The sequence below is a fragment of the Arachis hypogaea genome, chromosome 18 (assembly GCF_003086295.3).
Source record: "Arachis hypogaea cultivar Tifrunner chromosome 18, arahy.Tifrunner.gnm2.J5K5, whole genome shotgun sequence".
Taxonomy (NCBI): domain Eukaryota; kingdom Viridiplantae; phylum Streptophyta; class Magnoliopsida; order Fabales; family Fabaceae; genus Arachis; species Arachis hypogaea.
In genome coordinates this window covers 71145343-71152967 of record NC_092053.1, presented here as the reverse complement: position 1 = coordinate 71152967, position 7625 = coordinate 71145343, and the positions used below count along the sequence as shown (strand labels likewise).

At 39.3% G+C, this 7625-nt stretch overlaps 1 non-coding gene across 1 annotated transcript; it reads right to left on the bottom strand.

The window, feature by feature from the left end:
• Window positions 1-7129: 7129 nt before the first annotated feature.
• Window positions 7130-7237, bottom strand: LOC112773667 (small nucleolar RNA R71). The gene has a single exon (XR_003188205.1). It is a non-coding gene; the product is annotated as a small nucleolar RNA R71 (small nucleolar RNA).
• Between the last annotated feature and the right edge of the window lie 388 nt (window positions 7238-7625).

Below are 7625 nucleotides of genomic sequence, written 5' to 3'. Positions count from 1 at the left end.
AAAAAAAATCCAGAGTAGCCTGCCGAAGATGAGGCCATTACGGCTTGCCTTTAGGTGTCCTCCTCGGGATAGCGTCATTCAAAGAACGAGGGTCAGCACAACTAAAAAAAAAAATCGGAGGAGCCTGCCGAAGATGAGGCCATTACGGCTCGCATTTAGGTGTCTTCCTCGGGATAGCGTCAATTAAAGAACGAGGGTAAGCACAATGTTAAAAAAAAAAAACTGGAAAAATACCTGAAAAAAAAATTCGGAGGAACCTGCCGTAGATGAGGCCATTATGGCTCGCCTTTAGGTGTCCTCTTCGGGATAGCATCATTTAAAGAACGAGGGTCAGCACAACGTAAAAAAAAAAACTAGAACAAAAAAACAGAAAAAAAAACCAGAGAAGCCTGCCGAAGATGAGGCCATTACGGCTAGCCTTTAGGTGTCCTCCTCGTGATAGCGTCATTTAAAGAACGAAGGTCAGCACAACGTAAAAAAAAAAAAACTAAAACAAAGAAAACCAGAGGAGCGTGCCGAAGATGACGCCATTACGGCTCGCCTTTAGGTGTCCTCCTCGGGATAGCGTCATTTAAAGAGCGAGGGTCAGCACAACGTAAAAAAAAAAATCCAGAGTAGCCTGCCGAAGATGAGGCCATTACGACTTGCCTTTAGGTGTCCTCCTCGGGGATAGCATCATTTAAAGAACGAGGGACAGCACAACGTAAAAAAAAAACTAAAACAAAAAAAAACCAGAGGAGCCTGCCGAAGATGAGGCCTTTACGGCTCGCCTTTAGGTGTCCTCCTCGGGATAGCGTCAATTAAAGAGCGAGGGTCAGCACAACGTAAAAAAATCCAGAGTAGCCTGCCGAAGATGAGGCCATTACGGCTTCCCTTTAGGTGTCCTCCTCGGGATAGCGTCATTTAAAGAACGAGAGTCAGCACAACGTAAAAAAAAAAACCGGAGGAGCCTGCCGAAGATGAGGCCATTACGGCTCGCCTTTAGGCGTCCTCCTCGGGATAGCGTCATTTAAAGAACGAGGGTTAGCACAATGTAAAAAAAAACAGAAAAAAAACCTGAAAAAAAATGGAGGAACCTGCCGTAGATGAGGCCATTATGGCTCGCCTTTAGGTGTCCTTTCGGGATAGCATTATTTAAAGAACGAGGGTCAGCACAACGTAAAAAAAAAAAACTAGAACAAAGAAACCGAAAAAAAAAAACCGTAGGAGCCTGCCGAAGATGAGGCCATTACGGCTCACCTTTAGGTGTCCTCCTCGGGATAGCGTCATTTAAAGAACGAGGGTTAGCACAACGTAAAAAAAAAAAAACTAAAACAAAAAAAATCAGAGGAGCCTGTCGAAGATGAGGCCATTACGGCTCGCCTTTAGGTGTCTTCCACGGGATAGCGTCATTTAAAGAGCGAGGGTCAGCACAACGTAAAAATAGAATATCCAGAGTAGCCTACCGAAGATGAGGCCATTACGGCTTGCCTTTAGGTGTCCTCCTCGGGATAGCGTCATTTAAAGAGCGAAGGTCAGCACAACGTAAAAAAAAAAATCCAGAGTAGCCTGCCGAAGATGAGGCCATTACGGCTTGCCTTTAGGTGTCCTCCTCGGGATAGTGTCATTTAAAGAACGAGAGTCAGCACAACGTAAAAAAAAAAACCGGAGGAGCCTGCCGAAGATGAGGCCATTACGGCTCGCCTTTAGGCGTCCTCCTCGGGATAGCGTCATTTAAAGAAAGAGGGTTAGCACAATGTAAAAAAAAAAAAAAAACAGGAAAAAAACCTGAAAAAAATGGAGGAACCTGCCGTAGATGAGGCCATTATGGCTCGCCTTTAGGTGTCCTTTCGGGATAGCATTATTTAAAGAACGAGGGTCAGCACAACGTAAAAAAAAGAAACTAGAACAAAAAAACCGAAAAAAAAACCGTAGGAACCTGCCGAAGATGAGGCCATTACGGCTCACCTTTAGGTGTCCTCCTCGGGATAGCGTCATTTAAAGAACGAGGGTTAGCACAACGTAAAAAAAAAAAAACTAAAACAAAAAAACGAGAGGAGCCTGTCGAAGATGAGGCCATTACGGCTCGCCTTTAGGTGTCTTCCTCGGGATAGCGTCATTTAAAGAGCGAGGGTCAGCACAACGTAAAAATAGAATATCCAGAGTAGCCTACCGAAGATGAGGCCATTACGGCTCGCCTTTAGGTGTCCTCCTCGGGATAGCGTCATTTAAAGAGCGAAGGTCAGCACAACGTAAAAAAAAAAATCCAGAGTAGCCTGCCGAAGATGAGGCCATTACGGCTTGCCTTTAGGTGTCCTCCTCGAGATAGCGTCATTTAAAGAACGAGGGTCAGCACAACGTAAAAAAAAAAACTAAAACCAAAAAAACCAGAGGAGCCTGCCGAAGATGAGGCCATTACGGCTCGCCTTTAGGTGTCCTCCTCGGGATAGCGTCATTTAAAGAGCGAGTGTCAGCACAACGTAAAAAAAGAATATCCAGAGTAGCCTGCCGAAGATGAGGCCATTATGGCTCGCCTTTAGGTGTCCTCCTCGGGATAGCGTCATTTAAAGAGCGAGGGTCAACACAACGTAAAAAAAAAAACTAGAACAAAAAAACAGAAAAAAAAACCAGAGGAGCCTGCCGAAGATGAGGCCATTACGGCTAGCCTTTAGGTGTCCTCCTCGTGATAGCGTCATTTAAAGAACGAAGGTCAGCACAACGTAAAAAAAAAAAAAACTAAAACAAAAAAAACCAGAGGAGCGTGCCGAAGATGAGGCCATTACGGCTCACCTTTAGGTGTCCTCCTCGGGATAGCGTCATTTAAAGAGCGAGGGTCAGCACAACGTAATAAAAAAAATCCAGAGTAGCCTGCCGAAGATGAGGCCATTACGGCTTGCCTTTAGGTGTCCTCCTCGGGGATAGCGTCATTTAAAGAACGATGGTCAGCACAACGTAAAAAAAAAACTAAAACAAAAAAAAACCAGAGGAGCCTGCCGAAGATGAGGCCATTACGGCTCGCCTTTAGGTGTCCTCCTCGGGATAGCATCAATTAAAGAGCGAGGGTCAGCACAACATAAAAAAAAAACCGGAGGAGCCTGCCGAAGATGAGGCCATTACGGCTCGTGATGAGCGGATAATTTATACGCTTTTTGACATTGTTTTTAGTATGTTTTTAGTAGGATCTAGTTACTTTTAGGGATGTTATTAATAGATTTTGTGTTAAATTCACATTTCTGGACTTTACTATGAGTTTGTGTGTTTTTCTGTGATTTCAGGTATTTTCTGGCTGAAATTGAGGGACTTGAGCAGAAATCAGATTCAGAGGTTGAAAAAGGACTGCTGATGCTGTTGGATTCTGACCTCCCTGCACTCAAAGTGGATTTTCTGGAGCTACAGAACTCGAAATGGCGCGCTTCCAATTGCGTTGGAAAGTAGACATCCAGGGCTTTCCAGAAATATATAATAGTCCATACTTTGGCCAAGAATTGACGACGTAAACTGGCGTTCAACGCCAGCTTTCTACCCAAATCTGGCGTCCAGCGCCAGAAAAGGATCCAAAACCAAAGTTGAACGCCCAAACTGGCACAAAAACTGGCGTTCAACTCCACAATTGGCCTCTGCACGTGCAACACTTAAGCTCAGCCCAAACACACACCAAGTGGGCCCCGGAAGTGGATTTATACATCAAATACTTACTCATGTAAACTCTAGTAGCTAGTTTATTATAAATAGGACCTCTTACTATTGTATTAGGCATCTTTGGATTACCTTATGATCCTTTGATCACGTTTTAGGGGGCTGGCCATCTCGGCCATGCCTGGACCTTTCACTTATGTATTTTCAACGGTAGAGTTTCTACACTCCATAGATTAAGGTGTGGAGCTCTGCTGTTCCTCAAAGATTAATGCAAGTACTACTGTTTTCTATTCAATTCTTCTTATTTCGCTTCTAAGATATCCATTCGCACCCAAGAACGTGATGAAGGTGATGATTATGTGTGACGCTCATCATCCTTCTTCCTTATGAACGCGTGCCTGACGAACACTTCCGTTCTACATGAAATCAAGCTAGAATGAATATCTCTTAGATCTCCTAACCAGAATCTTCGTGGCGTAAGCTAGAATGATGGCGGCATTCAAGAGAATCCGGAAAGTCTAAACCTTGTCTGTGGTATTCCGAGTAGGATTCAATGATTGAATGACTGTAACGAGCTTCAAACTCGCGATTGTTGGGCGTTAGTGACAGACGCAAAAGGAGGGTGAATCCTATTCCAGCATGATCGAGAACCGACAGATGAATAGCCGTGCCGTGACAGGGTGCGTGAGCATATTATTCACTGAGAGGAGGGGATGTAGCCACTGACAACGGTGATGCCCTTGCATAAAGCCAGTCATGGAAAGGAGTAAGACTGATTGGATGAAGATAGCAGGAAAGCAGAGGTTCAGAGGAACGAAAGTATCTCCATTCGCTTATCTGAAATTCCTACCAATGATTTACATAAGTACCTCTATCCCTATCTTATTAATTATTATTCGAAAACACCATTATCCATTTATATCTGCCTGACTGAGATTTACAAGGTGATCATAGCTTGCTTCATACCAACAATCTCCGTGGGATTCGACCCTTACTCACGTAAGGTATTACTTGGACGACCCAGTGCACTTGCTGGTTAGTTGTATCGAGGTTGTGACAAATTATGAATGTGTAATCACAATTTCGTGCACCAAGTTTTTGGCGCCGTTGCCGGGGATTGTTCGAGTTTGGACAACTGACGGTTCATCTTGTTGCTCAAATTAGGTAATTTTCTTTTTATTTTATTTTCAAAAAAAAAAAATTTTCAAAAATCTTTCAAAAATAAATTATTCTATGGCTTCAAAATTTTTAAGAATGAATTCTAGTGTCTCATAAAGCATGTTGAAGCCTATCTGGCCGTAAAGCCATACCCAAACTGCTTTGGGATTGGCTTTCAACTAATTACCTCAGTGAAGTCATGTCCAATTCTTTTGGATAGGGCATGTTAGGCTTGTCATGTCTGAATTACACTCATATTTTGATTAAAGCTTGGCTGGCTATTAAGCCATGCCTGACCCTTTGATTAGAGCTTTAAGACTAACATGGCAAGATTCCTGGAATTCATATTAAAAATTTTGGAATCCTTATTTTTATTTTTTCACAATAATTTTTGAAAAAATTAAAAGAAAATACAAAAAAATTAGAAAATCATAAAAATAAAAAATATTTTTTGTGTTTCTTGTTTGAGTCTTGAGTCATGTTATAAGTTTGGTGTCAATTGCATATGCATCTTGCATTTTTTCGAAAATATCATGCATTAATAGTGTTCTTCATGATCTTCAAGTTGTTCTTGGTAAGTCTTCTTGTTTGATCTTGATGATTTTTTGTTTTGTGTCTTTTATTGTTTTTCATATGCATTCTTGAATTCTTAGTGTCTAAGCATTAAAGAATTCTAAGTTTGGTGTCTTGCATGTTTTCTTTGCATTAAAAAATTTTTCAAAAATATGTTCTTGGTGTTCATCTTGACATTCATAGTGTTCTTGGTGTTCATCTTGACATTCATAGCATTCTTGCATGCATTCATTGTTTTGATCTAAAAATTTCATGCATTGCATAATTTTCATGTTTTCATAAAAATTCAAAAAATCAAAAAAAATATCTTCCCCTTTTTCTCTCATCAAATTCGAAAATTTGAGTTGACTTTTTCAAAAATTTTTAAAATCAAATTGTTTCTCATGAGTCAAATCAAATTTTCAATTTGAAAATCTTATCTTTTTCAAAATCTTTTTCAAAAATCAAATCTTTTTCAAAATTCTTAGTTATTTTCGAAAATTCCAAAATATTTTTCAAAAATCTTTTTCTTATTTTTGTACCAAATTTTTGAAAATAACATAATCAATTAATGTTTTGATTCAAAAATTTGAAGTTTGTTACTTGCTTGTTAAGAAAGATTCAAACTTTTGAGTTCTAGAATCATATCTTGTGATCTCTTATGAATCAAGTCATTAATTGTGATTTTAAAAATCAAATCTTTTTCAAAACTAATTTCAATCATATCTTTTCAAAAATATCTTCTTATCTTATCTTTTTCAAAAATATCTTTTCAAAATATCTTTTCTAACTTCCTAACATCTTATCTTTTCAAAATTGGTTTTCAAAATTTGTTTCAACTAACTAACTAACTTTTTGTTTGTTTCTTAACTTTTTCAAATCTACCTAACTAACACTCTCTCTCTAATTTTCGAAAATATCTTCCCTCTTTTTCAAAAATTTCTTTTTAATTAACTAATTATTTTTATTTTTTATTTTAAAAAAAAAAAATTTTCGAAAATTACTAACATTTTTCAAAAACCATTTTCGAAAATCACTAACTCTTTTTCAAAAATATTTTCGAAAATTCCCTCTCTCCCATCTTATTCTATTTATTCATTCATATCCTAACATCTCATCTCACATCTCTAGCCTCCTCACAGTTGTGTTTCTTCCATTATATTACATTATTTGTCTCCCCCTCTTCTTCTACTCACACAGGGATCCCTATACTGTGGTATAAAGGATCTCTATTATTATTATTATTTTTCTGTGCCTTCTTCTTTGTCATATGAGCAGGAGCAAGGATAAGAACATTCTTGTGGAAGCAGATCCAGAACCTGAAAGGACTCTGAAAAAAAAATTAAGAGAAGCTAAATTACAATAATCCAGAAATAACCTTTCAGAAATTTTCGAACAGGAAGAGGAGATGGCAGCCGAAAATAATAATAATATAAGGAAGATGCTTGGTGACTTCACTGCACCTAATTCCAATTTACATGGAAGAAGCATCTCCATTCCTGCCATTGGAGCAAACAAATTTGAGCTGAAACCTCAATTAGTTTCTCTGATGCAGCAGAACTGCAAGTTTCATGGACTTTCATCTGAAGATCCTTTTCAGTTCTTAACTGAATTCTTGCAGATATGTGATACTGTTAAGACTAATGGAGTAGATCCTGAAGTCTACAGGCTCATGCTTTTCCCTTTTGCTGTAAGAGACAGAGCTAGATTATGGTTGGATTCTCAACCCAAAGACAGCCTGAACTCTTGGGATAAGCTGGTCACGGCTTTCTTAGCCAAGTACTTTCCTCCTCAAAAGCTGAGCAAGCTTAGAGCTGATGTTCAAACCTTCAGACAGAAAGAAGGTGAATCCCTCTATGAAGCTTGGGAAAGATACAAACAGTTGACCAAAAAGTGTCCTTCTGACATGCTTTCAGAATGGACCATCCTGGATATATTCTATGATGGTTTATCTGAGCTATCAAAGATGTCACTGGACACTTCTGCAGGTGGATCCATTCACCTAAAGAAAACGCCTGCAGAAGCTCAAGAACTCATTGACATGGTTGCTAATAACCAGTTCATGTACACTTCTGAAAGGAATCCTGTGAGCAATGGGATGCCTATGAAGAAGGGAGTTCTTGAAGTTGATACTCTGAATGCCATATTGGCTCAGAATAAAATATTGACTCAGCAAGTCAATATGATTTCTCAGAGTCTGAATGGAATGCAAGCTGCATCCAACAGTACTCAAGAGGCTTCTCCTGAAGAAGAAGCTTATGATCCTGAGAACCCTGCAATAGCAGAGGTGAATTACTTAG